The sequence below is a fragment of the Syzygium oleosum genome, unplaced genomic scaffold (genome assembly GCF_021117445.2).
Source record: "Syzygium oleosum isolate NSW1041296 unplaced genomic scaffold, Sole_v2.1 Sole_v2.27, whole genome shotgun sequence".
NCBI classification, from domain to species: domain Eukaryota; kingdom Viridiplantae; phylum Streptophyta; class Magnoliopsida; order Myrtales; family Myrtaceae; genus Syzygium; species Syzygium oleosum.
The window spans coordinates 3402616-3415106 of NW_026607511.1; the positions used below are offsets into that span (position 1 = coordinate 3402616).

At 41.7% G+C, this 12491-nt stretch overlaps 1 long non-coding RNA gene and 1 pseudogene across 1 annotated transcript; one reads left to right on the top strand and one right to left on the bottom strand.

Annotated features, from left to right (window-relative positions):
- Positions 1-8038: 8038 nt before the first annotated feature.
- Positions 8039-9280, top strand: LOC130135122 (uncharacterized). Its single transcript, XR_008814605.1, has 2 exons — positions 8039-8990; positions 9100-9280. It is a non-coding gene; the product is annotated as an uncharacterized LOC130135122 (long non-coding RNA).
- Positions 9281-9780: 500 nt separating this feature from the next.
- LOC130135120 (uncharacterized) lies at positions 9781-11579 on the bottom strand (annotated as a pseudogene).
- Between the last annotated feature and the right edge of the window lie 912 nt (positions 11580-12491).

Below are 12491 nucleotides of genomic sequence, written 5' to 3' on the forward strand. Positions count from 1 at the left end.
AAAAACTTGGGTTTATTTTCTGAAAGAAAAATCCGAGGCGTTCGAGGTGTTCAAAAAATTCAAAGTGCTGGTGGAAAAGGCAACCGGTAGACACATCAAATCTGTACGATCCGATAGAGGTGGCGAGTACACTTCGACGGTTTTCATGGAGTATTGTGAGGAGCAAGGCATAAGGCGATTTCTAACCGCACCATACTCTCCACAGCAAAACGGTGTGGCCGAGAGGAAGAACCGGACCATTCTCGACATGGTTCGTCAATGCTCAAGAGCAAGAAAATGCCGAAGGAATTTTGGGCGGAAGCCGTGCAATGCGCCGTCTATGTTCAAAACCGGTGTCCACATGCGAAGTTGTATAATCAAACACCACAAGAGGCATGGAGCGGACAAAAACCGACAGTCTCTCATCTCAAAGTATTCGGCAGTTTGGCCTACGCACACGTGCCGGATCAGCGAAGAACAAAGCTCGAAGACAAAAGCAAAAGATATATTTTTATTGGGTATGATGAGAAAACAAAAGGATATAAGCTATTCGACCCGATAAGCAAGAAGATTCTAGTGAGCCGTGATGTACGAGTTCATGAAGCAAATGAGTGGGATTGGAATAAAGCAACAGAGGGTATCATCAAAGTTGGAGAATCATCAACTGCTATACCAACAACCATACCGGAAAATTCTGAAACTATTGATGATGAAGATGAACCGCGACAACCCAAAATGCGAAGTTTACAAGATTTGTATGATTCGACAAATGAGGTACACCTTGTATGTCTTTTGGTGGATTCCGAGAATATAAGTTTTGAACAGGCGGTGCGAGACAAGAAGTGGCAAACTGCCATGGACGAGGAGATTAAAGCAATAGATCGCAACAACACATGGGAGTTAGCAGAATTGCCGAAAGGAACTCAGCCCATTGGTGTCAAGTGGGTGTTTAAGAGAAAGATGAATGCTCAAGGGGAGATAGAACGGTATAAGGCGAGACTTGTAGCAAAGGGATACAAGCAAAAGGAGGGAATCGACTATGACGAGGTGTTTGCTCCCGTTGCAAGAATGGAGACAATCAGATTGCTCATTTCACAAGCGGCTCAATTCAAATGGCCGATATTACAAATGGATGTCAAGTCGGCATTCCTAAATGGTGTGCTTGAAGAAGAAGTTTATATCGAACAACCACCCGGGTACATGAAAATCGGAGAAGAAAAGAAGGTGTTGAAATTGAAGAAGGCACTTTACGGGTTGAAGCAAGCACCGCGGGCGTGGAATACTCGTATCGATACATACTTCAAGGAGAACGGGTTCGAGCAATGTCCCTACGAACATGCCCTTTATGTGAAGAAGAGTGGAGGTAATATGTTATTTGTTGCTCTTTATGTCGATGACCTCATTTTTTTTGGGAATAATAATGAAATGATACAAAAGTTCAAGAGCACAATGACACGGGAAGTTTTAAGAGTATTAACAGCCTCATCTTTGCTACTAAGCAAATAAACATAACAATAGCTTGAGCAGTCATCTATAAAAGTAATAAAATACTTATTACCACCTCTTGACGGTATTGATTTCATATCGCATATATCTGTGTGCATCAAATCTAAAGGTTCTGAGACTCTATTATCTACAGAATGGAAAGGGGGCTTAGAAAATTTAGATTCAAAACACACTTGGCATTTCTCACTTGGACAGTCAAAATTCAGCAACAGTCCCATATTCATTAATTTCTTTATCGACTTATAGTTAACGTGTCTTAGTCTAGCATGCCAAATATTAGAAGACTCAAGCACATAAGAAGAAGCAACTTTATTCAAATCATCCTTGATTACAACAGTCATTACATTCAGCTTGAACAAATCATCACTCAGATAATCCTTTCCTACATACATTTCATTTTTTGAGAGTACAAACTTGTCAGATACAAAAACCAACTTGAAGCCATTCTTGCTAAGGAGAGATCCAGACACTAAATTTTTGCGAACATCTGGCACATGCAGAACATTATTTAGTGTCACAATCTTTCCAGATGTCATCTTTAGAGCAATCTTTCCGATACCTTCAACCTTAGAGGTTGATGAATTACCCATATAAAGTTTTTCATCACCCCCCATAGTTGTGTAGGACGAAAACATCGATCTGTTTGCACAGATGTGACGAGTTGCTCCAGTATCAATCCACCGCTCCTTAGGGTTTCCCGCCATATTACACTCGGATATCACAGCAGTCAGATTGATATCATCAACACCATTGGAAATCTCTTCCATCACATTAGCCTGAGTTTTCTGTCTTTTCTTGACTCTGCAGTCTTTGGCTCGATGTCCAGACTTGCCACAGTTGAAGCACTTGCCAACGAACTTCTTCAGGCCTTGGGTGAATCCCTCTCCAGACTTGCTAGGCATTTTCCTCTTCTTATTGGGTTTCGATCCTTCTTCAACAACATTGGCCTTTGAAACCTTTAGGTTCTTCCCAACTTTCTTCTCAGACAGCCTATTGTCTTCCTCAATCCTCAACCGAACAATCAAGTCTTCAAGTGACAACTCCTTTCTCTTGTGTTTGAGATAATTTTTGAAATCTCTCCAGGATGGTGGTAGTTTTTCAATGAATGCAGTCACTTGAAATGTCTCACTTAGAGTCATTCCTTTGACATGAATATCATGCATAATCACTTGAAGCTCTTGAACCTGACTTAAGACGGTCTTTGAATCAACCATCTTGAAGTCTAGAAATTTACCGACAATGAATTTCTTCAATCCGGCATCTTTGATTTTGTATTTCTTGTCCAGACTATCCCATAGCTCCTTAGCCGTTTTCAGCGGACTATAGACGTTATAGAGAGTATTTTTCATACCGTTGAGGACATAGTTGTGACACAGGAAGTCAGAATGATTCCATGCATCCACAGCAGCCAACTTTTCTTTATTTGTCTCTCCAACGTCCAATTTAGGACCATCCTCATTGAGGAATCTAGCCAAGTTCAAGATCGTGAGATAGAACAGCATCTTTTGTTGCCATCTCTTGAAATCTGTACCATTAAACTTTTCTGGCTTTTCTCCATGATTCGGAATAGGGTTAACCGGAGTCGAAGCCGAAGCCATTTCTGAAATATAAAAACAGAACATATTCACGAAAAGAATCGGTAATATATGACTACGAACAGAATCATTTGTTCATGAACAGAATTGAAAATTTTTAATATGAACGAAAACGAAAAATTTGTTCACGAAGAGAATTGAAAATTTTAATAAGGACAAAATGTATGAACAGAATGTGCGAACAGAATGTATAAATAGAATATACGAACAGAATCGCATTCCTATACGACTATGACAAGGAACATACGAACTATACAAAAGTTCGACTTAAAGGAAGGCCAATCTAGATATTTGACAGAACAACACATAAGAATATACGAACAGAACCGAAGCAAATTCGTCTTAAGAGTGTTGTCGGTTATGTTCGTATACTAGAAACTGAAATTAAATGTCAAGAAAACAAACCAGAAAGCAGCAGTACAAACAAATAAGCAAAATGTTGATCCAAACCCAACGAAATAACGCCATGTCCTTAAGACGAATTTGGCCCCTCAATCAGTACCCAAGGATATTGGACAATCGTCTTCCAGGATAAAACGGATCTCGTTTCTCCGAAGTGGTACGTATTCGGAGGACTCCTACGAACGCAATTTTTGCAGAACAATCGCACAAAATGACAATGATGAAGTGAATATGCATAAGTGTGTCGGGAAAATGTCTCGCGGGAGTATATATGCCACGAAGTGTCACCTTTCCGAACTTAACTGTTCGGTTATATTGAAGTGGCGAAAATGAAGAGTTACGAGCTTTTCGTGAACAGTAGCGAAGGTTCACTTGAACCGGTTGGGTTCGTGAACAGTCACGAAGGGCTTCGGTTTTTCGTTTGAGCGAATCGAACCTCTGTTCGGAAAAAATAAAAAACCGATAGAGGGTGAAACCGAACCGAACCGAGCTAGCCGGATGGACGGCGGCGGCGGGGGACCGACCTAGCTTGGCGTAGGTCCTCTCCCTTCCACAAAAGTGGGGTACCCCTTGAGGCCCAAACCTATTTGTGAGGCTCAACTATTTGAACCCATCTCTCATCTCTCTTTTATTCTATGTGAGACACTTTCATCCACACACTTTTCATTCAATTATATGGGTTTTTGGATTCCAAAGTCCCAACAAGAATGACGTCCAGCTGATTCAGATGGAGATGAAGAAGAAGACCAGAGGAGAGAGAGAAAGAGAGAGAAATGGTGAGGTGGAGGTGAGCAGTGGCGGAGTTGGTGGAGGACCGGCGTGAGGGAGCTCGGCAACAAGTATGAGCAGCTACGGCGGCGATGGAGAGAGAGGAGGAGGAGGAGCTCCTCGAATTTCAGCAGAGCAGGTAGCAGAGAACGAAGAGGAAAAAGGAGAGAAACAGAGCTCGTTGGTGCCGCCACAGTGCAATGGAATCCCTTCAAGAAAATCTGTAGAGATGTCGTCCATTCATTTTTATGCTCGGGGAAGATGTCGTTCTAACAAATTATATTTTGATGGGCCCGGTTTGGTGGTTCAAAAAGTCAAAATAGGCTTCATCATAAAAGTCAACTTGGGCTCTTGGTGTTGACCGGCCTCCACGCCTCCGTCGAGCAAAACTTTCAATGTCGGGCCCAGAGGTCTCTAAACTTCAACGTCCCCAGATTAAAAAATGCAGAAGAAACTAGATGGAGAAAAATAAATGGAGGATGACCAAACGACGGCGTCTTTGATTAAGGGTTGAATTTCGACGAAGAATTCGACCATTGATCGCGACGGAATGCATTAATAATTCCTAATTTATCGACGCGAAATCCATGATCCTCTAAATCTAAGACGTGTCTAGTATCTAAATATGAAAGGGATGTAGTTGGGAAAATGGACACCGAGTCATGCAAATGATATTTTTTTATGAGGGGTGAAATTTTGCTGTTGACAACGAGTCTAATCTCTAAAATGATTTTCTATGAATATGGAATTTGATAGCGAAATTCAAGTGCCAACATGGCCCAACTTAGGGGTCTAATCGAGCCGTTATAATGCCTAGCTTGAGATCCATTCAACTCCATACCCGATGTTCAAAACTCTATTACTCAACCTTGACCAAGTATAAATTTCATGTTGGAGCTTGACTCGAATAAAAAGTCGAGATATTACATATACATGAGCGTGGCTAAGGATGTCTATTTCTTATCTTATAACAATTATATTTTTTTATTTAGGTTCTAAAGCTTGTTGAATCGAGTATTGGCGAGCTCGAGCTTTAGTTTGACAAGATACTCGAGTAATTTGAGTAGGAGCTTGACTAGATATCAATCCAGCCGATCTCAAATAATTATCAACCTAAGCTCGAACAGCACGTGAATAGTTTGACTTAGTTTCACTCTTAGTAGGCCTCCATGTATGCTCGTTGTGAGAGGAATAAGGTTATATATTGGCTGTATGTAGTAACTTGATTAGCATGACAAGGGGTCATACTAGCCAGCTATTTTACATAAATTCTCATTTAAATACAAGGATACGACAGAGTAAGGTTTGCATAGACGTTAACCAATTTGTGCATTTTGAGGAAGAGATTCCTCTTTTGGTCTCTCAATCCAAGGGTAACTTTTCATCGTTACTTAAAAAGTGAAAAATCATCAATAACTACCACTCTTCACCTCTCTCCGCTTTCTAAATGTAATTAGTTAATTGTTGAACAAGTTTAGGCCATTGAATCTAATTTAAAGTGATAATTTATCTTTAATTTCTTGTTTCTGCCGTTTCACTTTATTGACCTTAAGTTGACGTGGCTTAGTGACTGCTCGGGAACTTCTTTGACCAATACTTTCAAAAAATCGCAAATGATAACCTTAATACTATCATGTATGTTGTCAACACCTGAATTTTTGTCGACAATGCAAGCGTCCGTCCCTGTGGAAGTACAAAAACAGAGAATAGAAAAAACAACAACAAAAGGAGCGAAAAAGAATAGATAAATAAATACATAATAAACTAATTAGAAAATCGATGGCCGTTTAAAAGGGGGCTTTTTCTGGTTCGTGGCCCAACTCAAATAGCTCCCACATGATAAAAATTTTGTTTCAAGTCCGTCAAAGCGCATCAAGCCCGTCGTTGGCTCCGGCCCATTTTATCCACCAATTATTAGGCCGTAGAAGCTGCAGCCCCCTCTACCCCCAAACCTATTTGCTAAAAGCCACAGCCCTATCCTGGCTGAAGATCCGCTAGAAATCTTTGGAATCCCGTCGTTCCCGACGCTATTCATCGTTGTACGCCCATCAACCGGTAACGACATTGGGTTAATTTTTCAATACGGAGAAATTTAAATAGAAATCTCGAATCGAAAGACCTATGGAAAATTAAAAAACATTTCTACGGAGTTGAGATCGCGAGAAGTAAATGTGGAATTTTCCTTTCACATATGACATCAAACAATGTTCATTTAAGCTAGAATAGACCGCGGACGATAAGCTCACGCGATTTACAAAAGCGAATTTCAAGCTGCGAATACCACATATGAGCAATCTAGAGACGAAAATGCCTTCCTTAACAGTAATAGGGAAATGAGCACATATGAGCAACGACAATAAGAGACGAATGAATCGAGATCAAGTCGGATTCAAAATTGATACTCAACAAGCGAAACTTCAACACAAACTAATAGCATGGGAATGGGTGAGCATGACATTAGAAGACACAGTAATGCGGTCATCTCATCCAATAGTGTATCAATAAAAGCAATCCAACTCCTAGAATGACAAGGAATACTACCTCAAATCGGCCTCCATGCCGAGGACATCTAGGAGGGATCGGGCAACGGGAGCCCGGTGGTGGCTCAACAGCGGTCGGTAGATGGCAAGTGGATGGAGTTGCTTCCGTGAGAGAAATTGGTGTATTCTCCCAATTATTGATGGAGTTAGGAAAAAAAAAGAGGAAAAAACTATCAAAAACCTGAAACTATGTTGACCGTGACACTTTAATGTGTCACATATGTTACAAATTTTGGGTTTTTTTGATGTCAAAAGAAAAAGTTTGTCATAGTTGACGTAATTTTGAATTTTAGAAAGCCAAGTAAATTTATCACAATGCATATAATTCGAAATTTTGGGTGTTTTTTTTAAAGAAAAAAAAGATAATTTTTGAGTCGTTGGATGAATCTTTCCTTTTTCTATTCTCGTCGTTTTCCCTTCAAGCTCCGCGCCGCCGCCCATCTTCACGCTCCGGCCTATCGTCTCGGGCGATGACGACTCTCGATTTGGCCTCGGATACCGTCGTCGCCGGTTGATGAGGCGGCGCCGGACCGGTGGGAGTGGCCTCCGGTCAATGATCGGGTGAAGCTCTTGCAATCACCAGCCCACATCCCATCCCCCCCTTTGCGCGCGGCTTAGACGGGACGAAACGATTGACTCGATGGAATCCGAAGAGCGGCAAACAAGCCGAAAATCTACCCAAAGATTCAATCGCATACGAAACGACCTGATGGTACAGCAGCGGCGGTCGCGGCGTGAGAGAGAGAGAGAGAGGAGAACAAAAAAAGAAAATGGAGGAAGACTTGGTGGGAAATGAGGATGGACGGAGAGAAATGGAGAGAGAGAGAGAGAGAGAGTGGAAAGCGAGAGAGATGGCTCGACTCCAATGGAATGAAGGGTGGATTGATCCCTCTAGCTAACGATGATTCACTGCAACCGCCGATGGGAAGCACCGCCCAGCCATTCGTCCAGATCGAGCTCTCTGCCGTTCGTTGCCTCCAGCACCCACCCAATGCACGAAAACCGTCGGTTCCGGTTTGAAGATGTCGCTCGCCTCGCAACTGTGGCGAGATGACGGGCTTCCACTGGCGCTTCTCCGCACTCCCCGTCGCGACCTGTCGCCCGTCGCGGTTCACCTTCCCATCGCGTGGCCTATCTCCCAAGGGATCGTGATTCATTATTGTTTAGCCACCACGACAGTCGAACTTGACCACCGGAGTTTCCAGGTCGTTGAATGTGCTGCGTCCTCTGAGCAGAAGGCGTTCGGTGAATTGCGCTACAGAGAAACAGAGGGTGAGATGATTCCGAAACAACAAACAGAGGAAGATACGCCTAGAGAAATCTCCACAGACGGCTGGTTCCTCGTGACAATCAGGCGATGATGAAATCGTCAATGAACAGTCAGGTCGTTTCGTCTCCGATTGAACTCTAGAAATATTTTAGATTCATCCCAAAATTTGTCTGTTGATTTCTGTTTTGGCTTTTGTTTTCTCCCAATCTCTCGCCGTATTCCGAATTTCCATTGCCGTCGGTTGCACTGCGGAGCAGGAATCGAGTTCGCAAGGAAGGTGTTCGATGGAATGACGAAGCCGGACTCTGTTCTGAAGAATACCTTTTCAAGAGAGAGAGAGAGAATCAGCAAGCTTTATCTGGCGGCGAGAGCAAGTTCAAGTTCGAGAGCGCAAGATGTTGTCAATTCTCGGACAAAAGCCGGAGGATCGGATGCTGTGTAGTGTTGATAGAGGATGCGAAAGAGTTGTGCTGCAGTGACGCGGTTACAGAGTTATGCTAGTGCGATGAAAGAGATGACTGTGAGAGAGGCTCTGAATACTGCGCTTGATAAGGAAATGCCTGCAGATCCTAGAGTCAATCTAATGGGTTGTGAGGAGGTCGGAGGATACCAAGGAGCCTTTCAAGGTGTCTTAAAGGTTCTTTTGCAGAAGTATGGACCTGAGAGGGTTGTTGATGCTCCTATCACAGGGGCTGGTTTCACTGGAGTTGAAGTCGAGCCTACAAGGTGTCTTTAGTTTCAAGAGGAGCTGCAGCAGGAGTTGGTGCCCGACACTCCCAAGCCCTGCGAGGACGTCGCCATCCCACTTGGAGGAAGCTTTACCGGATCCGGTCTCGTTAAATCACTCATCACCCCTCGGGGTCTATCGGACACGAGAATCGTCCATGGCGTACGAAATGAGAGTTGCTCATGAACTGTGTAACATCTCTGGTATGTTCCTCCAACCAAAGTTCTTCCTCATCCTCTTGCTTTTGAGATTTGTCGTCACTAATTTCTAATGCAGTGGGTTAGTTGCTTTATTTGAATGCGTTGTTGTCAGGGAGTGGATAGTTGGCATGGTCGCAAATTTTATTGGTGTTTACTCAAGTCTCCTTTTCAGTTGCTATCATTACGGTATCAACATAAGCACAGAAAGATGAGGTGTACTTAATAACGTAGGCGCAGGATGGGACCATTGTTATTACTCTGATTAGCTCAGCTTGTAATGTTTGGTATTAGCCTCAGAAAGCTTCACGTTTCCTTCGTCCTTTTCCTGCCTTCTTTTGTTCGAAAGGGTAAGCAATCATTCGCAAATTCTGGACATGCTCGTCTTGATATGAAGTAGTAATTGCTTTTGCTATTCAATGACACTCTTCGCCCTCATAAACTTTGATTGTTGACCTATTATTGCGTAGCTTAACCGCTATTCTCTAAATTGTTGTTCCATTTGGTAACGAGGGTAATTGGTTGATGATTCGGTCTTGTTGAATTTGATCTGTTAATCATGTGCTCTGCTGTTCTAGCGGTTGAATGAATTTTTATTTGGATCTGCTTTGCTTCATGGTTATTGGCATCAATCTTATATGTTGTTTCATTCTGTAATAGTGCAGTGTAGGAAAATGGTGAACTCCTGAAGCTCACTCCTAGGCAACATCGTTGATTATGGGCCATTTGCTGCATTTGTTTCCCTTGTATACATGTTTTTAGTGACAGCAGATTAGAGCATGCAGACTCTCTGGAAATACAAATCATGGAGATTTGAGGAAGTATCTTCGTGGATATTTCGACACTACATGGGGGGAAAAAGCACAGTAATGTAAAGATACCCGGGTCATGAGTAGTCGATAAGCCATCAGAGGTATTATTTGTGATTGATGTCTAACAAGAATCTGTGACTGATGTCTTTCTCTCGCGAATGCCCGCCAATCGGCAGAGGACAGATACTACGTCCCTCTAGCCCGTCCATGGCTCCTAATGAGCTTCATTGCCCACGGATCTGTCCAAATACTGAAGAGATGACATTTGTTTGTTTTCCTGAATATGTTGCTTGGCGAATCCAACCGGAGCACCTTGGACATGTACATGTTTTGAACAGCTTATACTTGAAAATTGTTAAATTGAACATGAGATACAACAGCGATGATTTAAGCTCTAGATCTTAGTGGGCTATCGGTAAGACATCGCAGGATCACCAGTTTGAAAAAGGGCTGCTCCAATTCAACATCACTAGCCAATTCAGGAGATGGGAGAGGCCTTGAAAGTGTAGGACCATGAAAATCCAGCTTAGAATAGCTCACTTTGCATGTAGAATGCTCGATCCCACCTGTAGTGAAACACGAGAACTAAACTAGACGGTGGTGTAAACATCTCTTTAATTGACTGGCTATGAAAAGATTTCTCATAGATTGGAAATTACTGTTATGATGAAAATCAAAATTCAGTTAATTTGATGGAATAAGTGCTAAATGCTCTTCATATCAGAAGAAACTAATAAACTACAAGTTGCACCGACATGCAAAAATACTTGCATAAATCTTCAAGAATTTGAAAAGAGATGAAGAAAAGAATGTCATGTAAGTAGAAATTGACCTGGTAAATCTACTGGTTGCTCAAGGAAAGTCTAATTGACATTATGACACTTCATTAGTTCTTTATGTCAGGTTGAGCTACTAAAATACTTAAACAAGCACCGAATATAAGAGTTTCTTCTAAACTGGAAGTTACAGAATTGAGACTAGCGCACAAAAGAAGAAAACTTAAACAGAAAAAGAGTCTACTTTTCATTGATTCCCAACTACTGAACAAAGGAGGCATAATTAGGAATCCTGAGTTCATATCGACGATACAAATGGCTTAGAGTAAGACTTCCCTATGTTCATCTTAATCAATGTAAATCTCCTTACCAGCTACTGAAAAAGGACACACGGAACACAACATCATCCCTATCAATGAGCTCAAACACAGATCTTTCCCATACTAAGATGAGTTGTCTTGCAAAAACAGGCCAACCAGCAGAGAAGAATACCCACGTTTCATGCATGTAGCTTAAGAGCTTCTCCGGACACGATTTTTCTGAAAACCTAAGAGTCGCCATTTCCTTGTTTTCTTGAATATGTTGCTTTGCAAATCGACTAGGAACGTCCGGCACATAGCTACATGTGTGGAAAAACCACTGTATGCTAAAAGGAGGACATCACATAAAGCATACACTGATGTGGAAAAAAGCACATGATGTAGATTCATGCCCATATTTGCTAGTTCAGGAGTTTTAAACAACAGCCTTAATAGTCTCATGAAATTCATCGATCTTAACCTGCAATCTAAAGCATTCTTGAAGAAGTGGCTGTCCATTAATAGCTATTTTCAATTAGGTCACCATTCAAGTGAGTGCCCGTTCTTTCACTTGGATGTAAATAGAGCAGCTTGTGGAGAATATCCAAGGCAGTCCCGACCTGATTACTGTCTTTACTTATTCAATTTTTCCTGGTTCCATGCTATTCCATCATTAGGATTTCCCCCGGACACTTTGAGAAAAATAACATGTCATATGGTTCCCTATACAAACCAAATCAACTTGGGAAAACATAATATCGAGGCATGATTTATAGCCATCGTAATTGAACTTCAGACATACCACTGATGAATTAGGCTAGAGATCTTACCACTTTACTCTCATGATCTTGCCGTATCACCACTTTGAAAAAGGGATGTTCCGAAGTGAGGGGCTTTGGAGGTGTAGGACCACGAAAAAATGGCTTAGAATGGTCCGGCTTTGGAGATGTCCAATTTTATGTTTAGACTGTTATTCCTGCGCTAAACTAAAAATGAGAACTTTATTAGTCTTTAGTATAAGCGTTTCTTCAATAGACTTACTATGAAAGGATCTCTGTAGAGATTGGAAATTATGATTATCATAACAATCAAAATTGAGACAATTTAATGGAATACATGTTACAAGTGTCTTCAACTAAGAAGAGACAAACTAACTAGAATTCATTACGTACCAATCAAACCACAAAAGTTTTATTAAAACGATTTTGAGTGTATTTTTAAATAAAAAAAAGAAAATGAAAGTGTACTTGTTAGTGATGCAGCACAACAAAACATGGGAGGCATAATTTTAGACCCAGAACTCAAGTCATGCCATAACTAGTCGAAACTGACGCGTCGAGTACTCATTTCAAACAATGCAAATCAAGTCTTTACTGATACCGCTCAAAATGGAGAGTTTGAACGCAATGTCATCCCTATCAATTAGCTCAAACAAGCAAACATTTCTTGCACGCATGAGTTTCTCTCGGAAGTGCACGTCAACCAGAAGAAAGGACAGAGACATAACCCCTCTGACGCGTCTGCAGCTCCTAACGAGCTTCACTGGCCATGATCTGTCGGAATACTTAAGAGTTGCTCTTTTGCTTTTCCTGAATATGTTGCTAGATGAATCCTCCCGGA